Source organism: Chiloscyllium punctatum, chromosome 47, assembly GCF_047496795.1.
Source record: "Chiloscyllium punctatum isolate Juve2018m chromosome 47, sChiPun1.3, whole genome shotgun sequence".
Classification (NCBI taxonomy): domain Eukaryota; kingdom Metazoa; phylum Chordata; class Chondrichthyes; order Orectolobiformes; family Hemiscylliidae; genus Chiloscyllium; species Chiloscyllium punctatum.
This window is the reverse complement of record NC_092785.1, coordinates 54,621,522-54,638,701: the sequence shown is the minus strand read 5'-3', so window position 1 is coordinate 54,638,701 and position 17,180 is coordinate 54,621,522. Positions and strand designations below refer to the sequence as shown.

At 44.1% G+C, this 17,180-nt stretch overlaps 1 non-coding gene across 1 annotated transcript; it reads right to left on the bottom strand.

Annotated features, from left to right (window-relative positions):
- Positions 1-12,514: 12,514 nt before the first annotated feature.
- Positions 12,515-12,596, bottom strand: trnas-cga (transfer RNA serine (anticodon CGA)). The gene has a single exon. It is a non-coding gene; the product is annotated as a tRNA-Ser (tRNA).
- Between the last annotated feature and the right edge of the window lie 4,584 nt (positions 12,597-17,180).

Sequence of the window (17,180 nt, the reverse complement as noted above, 5' to 3'; positions counted from 1 at the left end):
TCGCAGTTTCCAACTTTGGCCCAAAGTCTCGTGTGTTCTAATGTTCCCAGGGCAAATGTCAATGACTTTATCCTGTGTTCTTAAATGGCACAATAATGGGGCAGATGTATGACACTTGCACAACGACTTGTAACTCTTTTGAGGAACTCATGCTCATTTTCACCCACAAAGGGAGACACACAGAAAGATACCCCCAAAGCGACAGAGGTCTCCGATGTGGTGAGCTGGAATTTGAAATGGACAATAGGCCAAATGCAAGTTCCCAATGTGGATGCACAGAAGCGACGTCCCGGCAGGACTTCACATGGGAGCGTCAACGTGGGGCACGGTTAAAATGAGACATTCCCCTCGAGCCAGGTAGGACTCGAACCTACAATTTTCTGATCCGAACTCAGACACGTTATCCATTACGCCATTGGCCCAAGAAACACGCTTATCACTGGCAGAATGTCGATACGTAATGCCATGGACTTTCACGGAATCAGAATTTAAAAATTGAACAAGCAGCGAAGATAATCACCAACACTGCACCACTTCGAAGTTTCCAATTTGTGAAGCAGTGCCTTTCACTGACAAAGGAGAAACATTTGTCCTCAACTGCCTGCTTCAGGGTCGCCTCCTTCTCTGCTGGAAGTGTCCATCGTTTTATTCACAGTCCCGACGCGATTTCATGATCCACTCCAGTGAAAACGTGTCATGGTGTCGTCTAAGCAACACCCTGCCGGAACTCAGCGAGAGGCATCTGGTCCTTTCGAGCTCAGGATGTGGAATTAGACGAGCTGCGTGACACCTTTTATTTGCGCCGCCACTTCACTGCAAATTAGCGGCTCAAAACGAGCCGTTGTTAGCATCAGCTTGATTTGTACCTTCCTGCAGTGCATTTGCTGAACAACGTCAGATAGATCCCATCCGGCCCAGCTGACTTATCTATTTTCACACTCTGCAGTATTTCTAATATCTCTTCCATGTGAACCTCAATCTCTTCTAGTCTAGACGCAAGTATCTCTGTATCTTCCTCGCCAACATTTTCATTATCTATAGCGAACTCTGTCGAAAAATATTTATTTAGTGCTTCCTCTGTCTCCACTGACTCCACACACGACTTCCCACTATTATCCTTGATTGTCCCAAATTTAACTCTCGTCATTCTTTTATTGCTGACATACCTATGGAAATCCTTAGGGTTATCCCTGATCCTATCTGCCAACAACTTCTCATGTCTCCTCCTGGCTCTTCGCAGCTCTCTTTTTCGGTCTTTCCTGATATTGTTGGAACCCTCGAGCGCTCGAACTGAGTTTTCACGTTTTGTCCTAACATAAGACTTCTTGTTCTTCTTGACCAGGGATTCCACTTCCTTAGTAAACCACGGCTCACGCGTTCTATATCTTCCTCCCTGCCTGACAGGTACATACTTATCTAGGACACACAGGAGCTTTTCCTTGAATAAGCTCCACATTTTTAATGTGCTCACCCCCTACAGTTTCCTACCCCACTCTGCGCTTCCTAAATCTTACCTCATTGCATCGTGATTTCCCTTCCACCAGCTGAAACTCTTGCTCCGTGGAGTACACCTATCCCTTTCCATCATGAAAGTAAACCTGAGAGAATTGTGATCGCTGTCTCCACAGTGCTCACCTACTTCCAAATCTAAAACCTGGCCAGGCTCGTTACCCAGTACTAAATCGAACGTGGCTTCTTCCCTTGAAGGCATGTCTACATACTGTGTCAGGAAGCCCTCCCGCACACACGGGACAAAAACTGACCCATCTATTGTACTCGTACTGTAGTGATCTCAGTCAATATTTGGATATTGTCTTGGGTGTTCCAGAGTTTTTCATTGTCCCACAGTCCAGATGAAGTTTGTATTCCTCACGTACGGGAGCAAGAATTCTTTCAATGTCTCAGATCAGTTCCTGTGCCGAGAACATCAGAGTCAATGTCCCTTCCTCTACTCGGACTGACAATTTACACTTCTTCAATCTCCTATGATTCCATTTCCCAAAGAGTTTCTCAAGATTTCAAAAGCTGGAGCCTAAATTATATGCTTTGCTTCCTAAACATTTTTCCAACTGCCAACTAACAATATTTTCACAGTATCTCTTCACAATCCTCTGGCTTGCACCATGTCCAGGGATGAGAAGTCCCATTTGGTGGAGAGAGTTCCTAGGCTGGTGAGTTTCACTTTGGAACAAAGATGGTTAAGTGGCAATTTCCTGCGGCTGTTTGTAATGATGGAAGAGGGAGCGGTGGGGAATGAGCACCCTGACGAGCAGGAGGAAGTGTTGCCAATGACCAGAGTCAGAGAACAGAGGACAAGGGATTAAAGGAATCTAATGAAAAGCAGCACTTCTGATCAGGGCGTTCAATAACAACTGCAGAAACCTGATGTGTCGAGCAGTGTATCTGGAAAGAGAAACAGAGATAGATTAGATTCCCTACTGTATTCAAACGGGCCCTTCGGCCCAACAAGTCCACACCAATCCTCGGAAGAGCAACCCACCCAGACACATTCCCCAACATTTCCCCCTTCACCTAACACTACGGGACAATTTAGTATGGCCAATTCACCTGGCCTGCACATCTGTGGACTGTGGGAGGAAACCAGAGCACCTGGAGGGGACCCACACAGACACAGGGAGAATGTGCAAACTCCACACAGACAGTTGCCTGAGGCGGAAATTGAACCCAGGTCTCTGTCGCTGTGAGGCAGCAGTTCTAACCACTGTTTTAATGTTTTAAATGTGGAACATTTCTGATGAAGAACTCGAGTTTCCCAAGTCTAATCAAATTACAGGCCTGCTTTGCAAAACAGGCTTTCTGAACTTTGAATTGTCCCAGCAGGGAACCATTCATAACGCATGACAGCAAGATTCGAACCTACGTGGGGAAACCCCAATAAATTTCTAATCCATCGCCTTTACCACTCGGCCATGACTACAGCCAGCATGCTGTCGTTGAGCATTGACCAAATCAGCCATGATCACATGGAACGCTGCCACTGACTTGATGAGTTAAATGCTTCCATCTCCTTTCATCCCTTTGCTGTCATTTGTAAGGTGCGAGACACCAATGGAAAAGAAGAAAAGCACAAAGTTAGGAAAAGACATTTGCAGCCAAATTGAGTTAAAATTATTCATTGAAAGGAAAACCACACTTGGCAATTTGCTAGATCTCTTTGCGAACATGACCAGTATAGGTAATCAAGGGAGCTATTGATCTGTGTATTCTTGGACATGAAACAAAGTTTAATGACATATTCATTTCTTTTTCCTGCGAAGGAACCGATCTTTCCAGATGCTCACAATGACAGAGAATTTTCCCAATTAAAGACGGCAAATAAGTCCCATCTCACGCTGACACCATCGTGAGCGCTGGTATTTCACAGTGCCACAGAGTCAGGGTCAATTCCCGCCTCAAGCAACTGAATGTGGCTGCGTGCGCTTGCTCTGGTTTTCTCCCACAGTCCAAAAACGTACCGGTTTGTTGAAATGGCCGCGCTAAATTGACGGGGTTAAAGGAGAGGAATGCATTTGGGCTCGGGCGGGTCGGTATGGAGTTGCTGGGCCGAAGGGCCTGTTTCCACATTGTAAGTATTCTAATGTACAGTAATCAATGACCAAGGTACGGCACACGTTGTGCGATGGGGCATATATATGACTTTTCGGTTGTTTTTCTTCAAAGTTTCTTTGCAATTCCAACGGGAGAGGAAGAAGGGAAATGAATGTCTCCCATAATTCTTGCCTTCTTTTATCATTCACAGGCGGTATTTTTTCCTGTACGTTTTTTTTTACACTGTGGTTACTGTTAGTGTTCTTGTAAGCCACACCAGCTGGATTCCTCTTTCCTCAATGTTCCTCATCTCTACCCAAACACACTTTCCATCCTTATCTCCTGAATCAAAGTAACCTCTAACCATTGCATAATTGCCACGGAAACTGGGCTTTTCACACGCCTGTGTATGTCATTTCCCAATATTAATTAATCATTTACTGTGTTGCAGTTGCGCACGAGAAGAGGAAAACCAAATTTAGGCCGGTGGTCCTGGGTTTGAAACACACGTAATTGCAGCTAAAACGCAGGTTACTGCACACAATGCGATCACGGAAGCATGCACCGAACCGGCAGGAAGCACTCAGTACAATGCTGGATGTCATTTCAGGAACAGGACCAGAAACACAACAGAAATACGTCTCTTGGGTAATATTTTGGACGTATGTCTCAATGAGCTATCGTGTTTTACATATGTTCCATCGGGAATTACCTCACACAAGGAAGTAACCAGTGCTGCAGATGGTCATATAATCCGAGATCCAAGTCCCGGAGTCAGAGACACTCAGTCCCCTGTGTGTACCTACAAGGAACAGCTGTGCATGGGGTTTACAGGGTAACTGAACTGCATGAATGCAGCTCGATGGTCGTCTGTCTGCTTCTCCTCTATAGTTTTCTGTTCAGTCCCTGCGTGCAATCTTGTCAACTACGTTTGTCCGGCACAAGATGGGCATTGGTCACTTGTCTCTGAGAGAGGCTGTTGGTTTATGTGTTGTCATAATTCCGAGTGTAAGGAGGAATCTGGATGTCAGTCCCCAGAAACTTACTTTTCTAAATGGAAGCGTGCTTTTTAACTTGCCGCGTGGCATATACTCTTTGCAAAGTTCGTGCGTTGCGAATCACGTTGCAGGACTATCCAATTTTGGCAAAGGATTTGTGTGGCAGTCACGAGTTGCCACGACCAGCTATCCCTAGTAGCAATACGGACAAATGGCAAGAACTACAAATTCGATTAGGGCAGCACAAGTTTAATGTAACAGGGCAAACAGAAGGCTGCCAGAAGATTTCTGGGTGTAGAGCAATCACCTAAGGTACACTTTCATTTGAAAGTCTGTGCATCAGTAGAACCTGGGACCAAAGTAGTCTACGTTGGTTATTCATATTCCAGACAACTTGCGTTGTTCCCCGTTTACTCTGAAAGTGAATAGGCATAGTTATTTCATCGTTATTTCGAAAGAAGATCCTGCATTGAATGTGTTCGCCGTTTATTGATGCTTGGCAAAAAGGTGGGCGATGTGAAACGTTGCTATACTTTCATTTCCTCCATTACTGTCCTGGTGAGGGAGAAAGGTGATTGGCTCTCTCGATCAGATGGGGGCACCGGCGCATTGATGATCTAATTTAATCACGGATATAATTGGAAATGTTCACTTTTAATGGTTCGTTGTTGTGTTTTGTTTTATGATATTTGAGCACTTTCTGGGACTTGACAATACACTAAATCTCCAGTAGGTTTGGAATTGCCTCGCTGTTATTTGTGCGAGCAGTTCATGTCAGAGACGACTCACAGTGCCTCACAGAAAGCATTTAAGCTTCGGTGTGTCTGATCATGGTACTGCCTTTTCAGTTTTGATTCTGTTCCACGATAACAGGTGTCAGTTTTTGGATTCGCTGGAGAGCAAATTGGGTAATGCGATATGTGAGGTATTTTTCTTCGGCCAAAATCTTTGATGGCGAACTTGGGAAAGTGTCAAGAAGAATGGTCATTGGCAGCAAATATCCGGAAAACCTTCATCTCTGGATCGGTTGGGCTCATCCACCCTCCAAACAAAATAGCCAAACTCGCTGGCTGAGTAACAAACATCATGCGTTTTTTTGCAAATGGTGTATTCAAACCATTGCCGGTGGCTGGAGCATCTCAGACTTATCGAGCATGGAAACAAATCCCGCGATCCAACTTGCCCTTGCTGAATAGATAACCGAAATTAATCCATACATTTCTGCCAATATTTGTGCCTTATCTCTCCGAGGTCTTCCTGTCTATACACCCATTCAGATGCCTTTGAAATGTTGTGAGTGCACCAGACTCTGCCACTAAATGTGGCAATTCATTCTACACACACAAAAGATCTGTGTGAAAAACATGTGTCCCTCACATCCCTTTTACATTTTTCCTCTCTCACATTAAACGTTTGCTTTGTAGATTTGAACTTGCGTGTCTTGTGAAGCAGTGCTCCCTGACTATTTACTCTGTCTGTCTTCCTCATGATTTTATAAACTCCTGTGAGGCCATATCTAAGCACTGAAGCTCCTGGGAATCTGACGAAGCCTATTCAGTTTCGTTCTCATGTCCAAGCAGTGCAAACCTTGCAAATTCTTGTAAAGGTTTCCTAAACTTACACTTGCAAGAAGTGTGTCCAGCTGCAGCACCTGTTTGACCACGTGGCCACTCTGGAGCTGCGGGTGGACTCACTGTGGAGTATCAGCAATTCTGGAGAGTTATGTTGCCTCCCAGGTGCTCAAGGCCAGGGATGTCACCCATCGGCTGAAGAGCATTCGAAAAGGGGATCGAGAACAGCTAGTTGTCTTGGTGCATATAGGCACCCACAAAAAAAAATACGAGATGAGGACCTGCAGGGAGAATTCAAGGAGCTAGGAGAGAAATTAAAGAGGAGGGCCTCAAAGGTAGTAATCTCGGGATTACTGCCCGTGCCATGTGACTGCCAGCGTAGAAATGAATAAAAAAAACGGCATGGTGAACACGTGAGTTGAGGAATGGTGCTGCAGGGTGGGATTCAGATTTGTTGGATTTTGTGACCAGTTCTGGGGAATGTGGGACTATAAGAAAATTGACGATCTACATCTGAACCAGACGGAAACGTATGTCATTTCGGGAATTTTTGCTACTTCTGTTGGGGAGGTTTTATACTAATGTGGCAGGGGACTGGGAACCACAAGAGTAAACAAGTCGGCAGTGAGGTGGAAACTGGAAACGCTAAGAATCTGAAAGATAGCATTAATAATGGGAAAAGTAGGTAGAGAGCAGATGAATGCAAAAGAACTGGTGGCCTGAAATGCATCGACTTTAATGCATGGAGTATAGATAGATGAATTTAGGGCTTAGGTTGGTGCCTGGAATATGTGGTTATTGCGATTCTCGGGGAATGTGTATGTGTGTCTCTTTCTGTGGGAGACACGACGTGGGTAATAACACAGTGTGACTATGTCAAACTTCAATCCCATTGTTGTGTCATCTAAGATCAAAGCGAGAACCTCACTGCCATTATACTGGAAACATCAGAACACATAAGGTGATGGACCAAGGCTGGAAACTGGGAATAGAATAGATGAATGTCTTTAAACCAGACTGCACCATGGGCCAAATGGGATTTTCCATTCTGCAAAACTTGAAGACGAGTAGAAACCAATCTGCAGTGGAACTGATCAGAAATTAAATGGAAAATCCATTTCATCGAGAATAAGTGCAAGAGCGTCTGTCTTTATCCCGTGTAATCTCGTTGTTAGGATTTGGAACTCTAACCGCAATAGTGTTGGTTTTATACTCGGACAGGGAATGCATGTTTTATTGTGCAAATATATCGTGGTATCAGTATTTCTTACCACTGGTCCGAACCTGGTAATGCTTGGTTTTGTGCCAGGTTATCAAAAACCAAAACATTGAATTTACAATCTTAAAAGGACTTCATCAGCTGTCATGCTACTTTCATTTTCCTGAGCTGGTGGAAGGCTATGTTTTAATGGCTACATTTCCTTTTAGTTTCCGTTATGTAGCAGTCACGCCGAATGGAGAATTGTTTCTTTCAGTGTCTGCCTCAATATGTGTCTTTGTTTTTTCCATATTTGTCTCTGTATCCTCCTGGGCCTTTTTCACATTCTCCGACTGTCTGGCTGTCCATATCCCTCATTTCCCGTTTCTGCTCTTGAAAAGCCTGATATTCAGAGACAGTTTGAGATTCCAACTGCTGATCGAGGCTTTCTGACGCCTGGCTGGAGTCGATCAAAGTAGTCTCACATTCTCTGGATAACGCGTCTGTCACTTCTACCTGAGGCAAGTAGACATTTCTTCCTCAAAATCTAAAGACTCTTCCGAAGTTAAAGTTGAATTCCTTATCCAACAGAAAAAGAAAGTAATTACATGATAGCTGAAGAAGAACAACGATGCATTTACTGTTGGTGTACAATGAATGAATGGTGACAGCAGAGAATGAGGGTGATCATGTCGTGGTGTCAGTGCCATTACCACAACATTCCCCGGGAATGCTGCAGTGTCTCCAGCCTCACCACTTAATTTCCACAAAACTGGAAATGAAGGAATGAGAATTAGAGGATGAGAAGCAGAAGTGCTTGTGGAACTGCGGGAAGAATCTCCAGGTTAAAATAGTAGTTAAAAAGAGCAACCTACACTACTGGATTTAAACCAGGAAAATGAAGCCGGAACGCGAAATCAGAATGTACAGCAATTCAAACAGGACACTCGCAACACAAGACTTGCGAGAAATAACGAGCTTTCAATACAATGAGCAGGCACCAGTGTGATGGGAGCTGCTTTCACCAGCTAAGCCATGGCGTCACGTTAAGAGCCAGATTTCTCGTCCATATGTACAATGCCTGAACTACTTGATCACAGGAATTCGAAAACGCGTTTTCTGTATGAATGTTGCTCAGTATGAATGGCAATCAAACGCTGCTTGTGCAAAAACAGACGTTTCAATGCTGAGCATGCTCCACTAAAAAGGCACAGAAAAAGACAGTATCCTCTTGCATTGGCATCCAAAAGATATTTACGTCAATTTAAACTGACAGAATAAAGAGGATGTGCTCATCTCCTCTCGCGTCCCATTAACCACGTTAATACACACGCAGGGATTTTCAAACCAAGATGAACAGGCTCATTGTTGTGAATTGACAGCAGTGGTGTGTGAGTCATTGCGAACAGTGAGCAATAAATGCTGAACCAATAGCACTGACACTGAGCCTTGCACCATCAGCTCCACACTCACATCTTGTGTCATGTCTCCTAGGCATCAGTGCATTTGACTTTAATTAAACTACCCTGCACCTCTCCTCAAGTTATTCCCGACCTACTGCAGTGTAGAACTAGGACATGCAATTATTATAAATGCATTTCTGGGACACACTTGTCTTTCAATGAGATAAGATTCACTGCCCATCCCTAATTATCCCAAAGATGTAGGGGATGAGTTGCTTTTGTTAACTCCTCAAATCCTTAGTATGGAGGTACTGACAAGAAACCGTTACAGATGGAGTTCCTGGATTGCGGAAAGCAGACCGACCACAAACTGCTAACGCAACTCACCCAGGGAAGAGAAGATGGAACCCACTCTGTCAACGTAACTCAACCAGGGGACAGAAGTCTGACATCACACGATCAATTTAACTCAACGATGAAATTATGGCCTGACCGCACTCTGTTAATGTAACTCACCCAGGGAAGAGTAGACTGACGCCACTCTATCAATGTTAGTCATCCAGGGAAGAGCAGACTGACCCAACACTTTATATGTAACTAACCCAGCAAATGGCAGACTGACACCACTCAGAGAAGAGCAGGCTGTACCCATTCTGTTTCTGTCACTCATCCAGGAAAGAGCAGGCTGATCTAATTCTGTCAATGAAACACAAGCAGGGAGACGAGCCTGACCCCACTCTGTCAAAGTAACTCATTCAGAGAAGAGAAGACTTATTCCATTCTGTCTGTGTGAATCATCCAGCGAAGACGGTAATGAAACCATCATTGCTGTTAAACTCGGACAGAGAAGAGCAGACTCTCACGATTCTGAGAAACTAACACGCCAGTGGAGGAGCAGACTGACACCACTCTCTTAACGTAGCTCACCCAGGGAAGAACAGACTGAGTGCACTCTGTGATATTACTCACTCAGAAAGGAGCAGACTGACCCCATTCTGTTAATATGACTCACCCAGGGAAAAGCAGATGAAGCCCAATGTGTCAATGTGACTCAACCAGGGAAGAGCAGACTGATCCCACACTGTCCAAATAACTCACTCAGTGAAAAGCAGACTGACGCCACTCTGTCTATGTAACTCGCACAGGAAAGAGTAGACTGATGCCACTCTGTCAATGTAACTCACTGAGGGAAGAGCAAACTGACGCCACTCAGTCAGTGTTAGTCACCGAAGGAAGGGCAGACTGGCCCCACACTCTCAGTGTAACTCAGCAGACTGATCCCACACGGTCAATATAAGTCATTCACTGAAGAGCAGTCTAACCCCACTCTATAAATGTAATTCACTCAGGGAAGAGCATACTGATCCCATTCTGTCTATTGCACTCACCCAATGAATGAACACTAACCCCACTCTACAAATGTAACTCGCCAGAGAAGAGCAGACGGTAGCCAGACTGTCAACATAAATTATCGTGGGAAGAGAATACTGACCCCGCTCTTTCTGTTTCACTCAGGCAGGGAAGAGCAGACTATCACCACTCTGTGAAAGAAATTCGCCCAGCAAGGGCAGATTGACCCTTCTGTATCTGTGTGACTGACAGAGGTAAGAGCAACTAACACAACTCTGTCAATGTCTCTCCCTCAGGGAAGAATACCCTGACCCCTCTCTGTTCATGTAGCTCACCCAGGAAACAGCAGACAAACCCACTCTGTCTATTTAAGTTCACAAAAATCCTCTGAAGTACGTCCTATCCAGACACTCTCCTCATCACTGTCTCTGTAACCGTGTGCACTCAATGGCGAATCCAAATAAGCTGCAAATGTTTAGAATGTGGCAGCAAACCAGAGCTACCACACAGAAATTGTGCGAATGTGCAAACTTCCATCAGGCAGACACCTAAACCTGGAATGGAAACCAAACCCGACAGCATTCGTGATTATAAAATGGCACAACAGAAACCCAGTAAAAAGAATTGCATCCCTGTGTGTTGCAATGATTCTGAGTATTAATTAAGCCCCCCTCACTGTAGTTAATTTCCATTTTATTCACTGCCAACCTTCTTCAAAGCAAAGCACGCACTTGCTTTTTTCAGAATTCTGATATTCCGCTTTCATCCCGCTTTTTACCTAATCATATTTCTGACTTTACAAACTACGTCATAACAGGTTGACAACTGCAGAATGAGCTTTGTTCGGTTCTCCACTGATGTTGAGAGCAGTAATGCAGCATATTCGAGTAGGACTTGATGCGCTTGCGGGTGGTGAATTCGAGGCATTATGGCTTCTTTTTTTCGTTTTCGGTCTACTATTTTGAGTTCATTGCGCAGACTTCTGAAGAAGACTTTTTGGAGTCGAAATGGTAACTGTGTTTTCTCTGGAAAGACAGACGTAGCTTTATTTCTGTTCTCTTATAAATTGATCTTCTTCTGATCTTTGCAAGTGAAATAAGGTGCATTACTATTGCTCAGTTTTAGTTTCAAAATCAAGAGAAACATGAAGGAGACAATATCAAAGAACACAAACTACAGAGTTCTTAAGATAATTTTTGCAGCAATGGTGGACATGAAGGTCAAATTAAGATAACGGTTCAAGAACATTTAGTCTGGAAGTGGTATGTGACTTTAGTTCCAAATATATGTTTCCGTTCTTCCAGTACATCTTTTTGACTCCCAGAAAACATTGATTGTTTTCCGTATTCACTTTGTTTCGCGATATCTGTCTTCTGGTCGACCAGGGACAACTTGAATTTGCGTCTGCATTGAATAAGATTTCGCTCTTTCTTTCGAGAAGCAAACCTCTGCATTATGTACCACTTATCATGCTGATGGCTAAGAAGTTCAAAATGAATTACCGTTTATATACTACTACCAATGGTAGTGCTGTTTTGGTGCAGAAATGTGTCAACATCTCTGACGTTAGAGTCAAAATTTAAGTCACATCTACTCTTTGGAGTGTCTTCTCATATCAGAACATGCTGACATGAAAACATCTAGCTCTGATAGCAAAGTTTTTTACATTAAACTGGGAGTATGTTTAACTAAGCAATTCAGACGGCCAAGATGAATAATTAGCATTTTTTTTCTTCAAGCTGAGCTCTCCACACCAACTGCTCCAACGAAGGCCGTGGATAAGATCCCCATCGATTATTTTGGTCAATTTTAGCCTCAACAACAATCTATTGTTCTGAACAATGCTACACCACAAGCAGAGGGCTAAGTCTGATTTTCATCGTTAATTTTCAAATTCAATTCTTATTGCACAGTTTCTTACGAATGTGGACAGCAGAAGACCGTTAACATTCCATTTCTAATATTTCCAGAAAATTCTACTCCGCTGATATCGCCTTGCCTTATCACACCTCAAGCCAGCAACCTGGATCAGTCGGGTTCCTTTCCACACATGGAGTTGCTTTTTCGAATTCATTGACTGCTGATGTAATAGATTATTGGCCTTGAGAGTCAGTTGTAAATTAGGTTGAACTTTCTCAGCTTGACTTTCAACTGATCCTAAAAAAAAATCATCACCTGCAGGTAAATGTATTGCATTGCTTCTTGTTTTGCTTAATTACACCCCCCACTCCCGAACATCCAAATTTCACGATAGTTCGACAAATGTTTTGAAACTGATTCGTGTTGGAAGTTGGTGGCTTTTTGTGTCTCGACATATAATGTATTCAATTCGACGTCTTGAAATGACTTCGGATTCTTCACAGTTGAAAAATCACTTTCGATTGAACGCAAAGCTCAAGCTCCACGAAATTCCGCTCAGAAATTAATGACTTTTAAACGATTCAGCGCTGTGAACAGGATTCGAACCTGTGCAGGGAGACCCCATTGGATTTCGAATCCAACGCCTTAACCTCTCGGCCATCACAGCTACAGAAGAGCTGTCAATTTTCATAGTAAAAGAACTGATTTCATGAAATACGCCATTTGTTTGAAGAACAAATTGTCAAGACCCAAAGATTTCGCCAAATCCTTTGCAGAGACCCAGACGAACGTTACCTTAGCAGATTGACAGGCTTTCACCGCAAACTAGATCCTGACACAGCTGAAGTTGTGGGAATGATTCTTCGTCGAATTTTAGAGTCACGGATGTACACCACATGAAGAGAGGATCATTGTCTCACTGTGTCCGATCGATTTTGACTCAATTGCTCATCATCTGGTGCCAAAGTTGTTTTTTAATATTCATCAAAAGATGGTATTAGAAATATTGATGCTAAGTCCATAAACGTTCGTAAAAAAAATCGGAATTAGAAAGAATGCAGAATAATTTACAGGAATGGATCCAGCAACTCATCCGTAAGTTCTGACATCAGGTAATGAACTTGTGAGCACATGAGAGGAAGATTGACCGAAGATTTGGAACTTGAAATCGTCTTGACGGAATTATTTGCGGTTGTTCTAGAGTCATCAAGTCCTTGATGATAACAACACAGAAAGTGGCCCTTCTTTCCAACTTGACCATGGTGGACAGTTATCCGAAATTAATAGGTCCCATTTGCCAACATTTGGCCCACATCCCTATACACCTTGTTACTCATATATCCATCCAGATGCCATTAAATGTTACAGTTGTACCAGTCTCCAACAATTTCTCTGGCAGCTCATTCTGGACACGACTGAAAAAGTTGCCCCTGACGTCCCTTTTAAATACTTACCCACTAATTTTAAAACGATGTTTTCTAAATTTTGACTTCCTCACCAGCAGGAAAACACCTGGACGAGTCAACCTATCCATGTCCCTGATGATTTAATAAATAACAACGATTTGACTTTATCATACTTGTCAGGAGGGAAATATGTGGAGATTATTTTCGAAGGTTTGACGTAGAAAGGTTGATGTACAGATTTTTAGAATTGCATATTGGAGAAGTTTTTAATAAGTCATTGAAGTCTCGTAGCAGTTGTAGAAGTCTGTTGTGAAAGCTGCAGAAGGATTTCAGGGCACGAAAATGAAGCATTGTTTCCAATGTATTGTGGCTCAGTTCGACCGCACTTGGACTACAGTATGAGGAATTACAATCCTCAATTTAGGAAAGATATTAATGCCATATGAGGAATACCACGAATGGTGATTAGCCTTGATGTCATGGATGAACGTTAGTCCTGTGAATTGAAATTGGGCAAATTCCGTCTTTTTTTAACAGTTTCAACACAAGAGAGGTAACCTCATTGAGTTGCAAAATATTTGAAGAGATAAACAGGGTGGTGCAATTAAATTTTGTTCCCTCATTCGTGAATCTAGAAGCAGGAGAGGACAATTTTAAAATGAAGCATTGTGATTTTGACCAGGATGAGAACTATTGATTTTTGTCTTAGCCTTAAGAAGTCTCGCTAATCAGAACTACAGTGAGCCTTGGATATTTGGTCGTTCAATGCATCACTATCAGCCTGACCCGCTGACACTTACTGCATCACTATCGACTTGACCCCTCACACTTACCGCCTTAATATCAGCGTGAATCCCTCAAACTTATTGCATCACTATCCATCTGGCGCCCTCACATTTACTGGGCCACTTTCACTTCGAGACCCTCATTTTGACTGCGTCACTATCAGCCTGACTGCCAAACACTTACTTTGTCACTATCAGTCACGCCCTTACACTTCCTATGTTACTATTATCCTGTCTCTGTACACTTACTGTGTCACTATCAGCCACACTCCATCACACTTATTATATAAGTACCAGACTGACGCCTCACACTTACCGTGTCACGACATCACTGCTTTCTCAACCTTACGATGTCACTATCACCTTGACCCTCTCACATTTACTGCGCCACAATCACACTGACCACCTCACACCTACTGCTTCACTATGAGCTTCAACACTCACACTTACAGCGTCACGACCATCCTGACTCACTCAAACTTATCACCTGACAATCAGCATTACTCTCTCAAATTTATTTCATCATTATTAGGCTGAGGCACTCACACTGACAGCGTCACCAACAGCCTGAACCCCTCATGCTCACTGCGTTGGTATCTCTCTGATCCCGTCAGAATTACTGCGCCACAATCACTCTGCCTCCCTCATACTTAATGCATAACTATCCCTCTGGCACCCTCATACTTCCTGCATCACTCACACCCTGACACATAAGCACCTACTGCATCCCTATCAGCCAAACCCCATTCACTAATGGCGTCACTCTCTCTCTAACCTGCTCACACTTAACGCGTCACCATCACCTTGACACTCTCTCACTTATTGCATCAATATCAGCCTAACCCCCTCAAGCTTACTGCATCACTACCAGCCTGATCCTTTCAAATGTACTGTATCACTATCAGACTGACCCACTCATAATTACAGCATCACTATCACCTTGACCCCCCAAACTTAGTGCGTCCAGATCACACTGAACCTTTCACTCTTCTTGCATCACATTCAGCCAGACCCTGCACACTATCACTCTTACCTCCTCATACTTGCTGCATCACTATAACTCTATCCCACTCACACCGTGTGTGTCACTATCACCCTGACAATTCATACTCACTGCACGACTATTATCCTGACTCCATCACAGTTAGTATATCATTATCAGACTGACCTCTTACACTTACTGTGTCACTCTCATCCTGTCTCCTCACATTTCCTGTGTCACTCTCAATCTGACACCCTCAAAGTGTCTGCATCACTGTCACCCCGAACACGTCACACTGACTGCATGGGTGTCTACCTGAAACTTCACGCTTATTGCTTCACTATCATCCTGAGTGGCTCACACTTACTGCATCACTATTAGCCTGACCCGCTCACACGTTTTGCGTCACTACTTACCTGACCCCCTCGCAATTGCTGTATCGCTATTAGTCTGAGCCCCTCACTATCACGCTCATCAAGCTCAAAAGTACAGCATCACTATCAGCCTGACCCCCTCACACTTTCTCTGTCATTATCACCCTGACCCTCTCACACGTAATGCGTCCCTGTCACACTGAGACACTCACATTTTCTGCGTCGTTATCAGCCGGACACGCCAGCACACAGCATCACTATCAACCTGGCCCCTCACACTTGCATGCTTCAATATCAGCGTGAACCCCTCACACTTACTGCATCACTGTCCATCTGCCATCCTCACACTTACTGCACCAGTTTCACCTTGACAACCTCAATTTTACTGCGTCACTATCAGCCTGACAGCCACACACAGATTGTGTCACTATCAGTGATGCCCTCGCACTTCCTAAGTTAATATCAACCTCACTCCTAAAACCTACTGCATCACTATCAGCCTGACTCCGTCACACTGTTTGTGTCAGTATCAGACTGACGCCTCACGCTTACTATGTTACTTAAACTCTGCCCCATCACACTGACTGCGTCACTATCAGCCTGACCGCACAGACGTACTGCGTCACTATCACCCTGACCCACTCACACTTCTTGTATCAGTTTCAGTCTGACGCCTCGCACCTTCTGTGTAACTAAAACTCTCCCCCTCACACTGACTGTGTCACTCTCAGCCTGACCCCTTCCTACTTACTGCGTCAATATCAGTCTGACCCCTCAGACTTACTGTGTCACTTTCACTCTGATCCTCTCTCATTGACTGCGTCACTCTCACCCTGACCTCCTCGCATTTACTGCGTCACTATCACCCTGACCCACTCACACAGTCTTTGTCAATTTCACCTTGCCGGCCTTATTTTTATTGCATCCCCATCAGCCTAACCACCACACACTTATTGCGTCACTTTCAGTCACGCCCTCACACTTCCCATGTTACTATCACCCTGAATCCTTACACTTATACTGTCACTATCAGGCTTACCCCTCACACTTACTGTGTCACTATCAGCCTGACTTCATCACATTTATTGTGTCAGTATCAGACTGACGCCTCACACTTATCTTGTCACTAAAACACTGCTCCATCACATTGACTGTGTCACTATCAGCCTTACACCCTCACATTTACTGCTTCACTATCGCAATTCTCCGCTCTCACTCACGACATCATTTACACCCTGACACCCCACACTTGCTGTGGCACGATCACACTGAGGGCCGTACACTTAGTGTCACTGTCATCCTTACACCTTACACTTACTGCGTCACTATCACACTGGTATCTCACATCCACTGTGTCACTATCATCCTGAGCCGCTTGCACCTATTGTGTCACTATCACTTTGACCCCAACACACTAACTGCATCAATATCAGCCTGACCATTTCACACGTACTGCGCCACCACCAGGCTGACTCCCTCACATATACTGCATCACGATCAGGCTTACCCACTCATGCTTACTGCATCACTATCAGCGTGACACTCGCACACTTCTCCCATCACTATCAGCCTGACACCTCGCAATTTCACCGTGTCTATCAGTCTGACTCCTCACATTTCCTGCATCACTATCACCCTGTCACTTAACACTTACTGGCCAGTAGTAGCCTGACGCCCCCAACATACTGCATCAATATCAGCCTG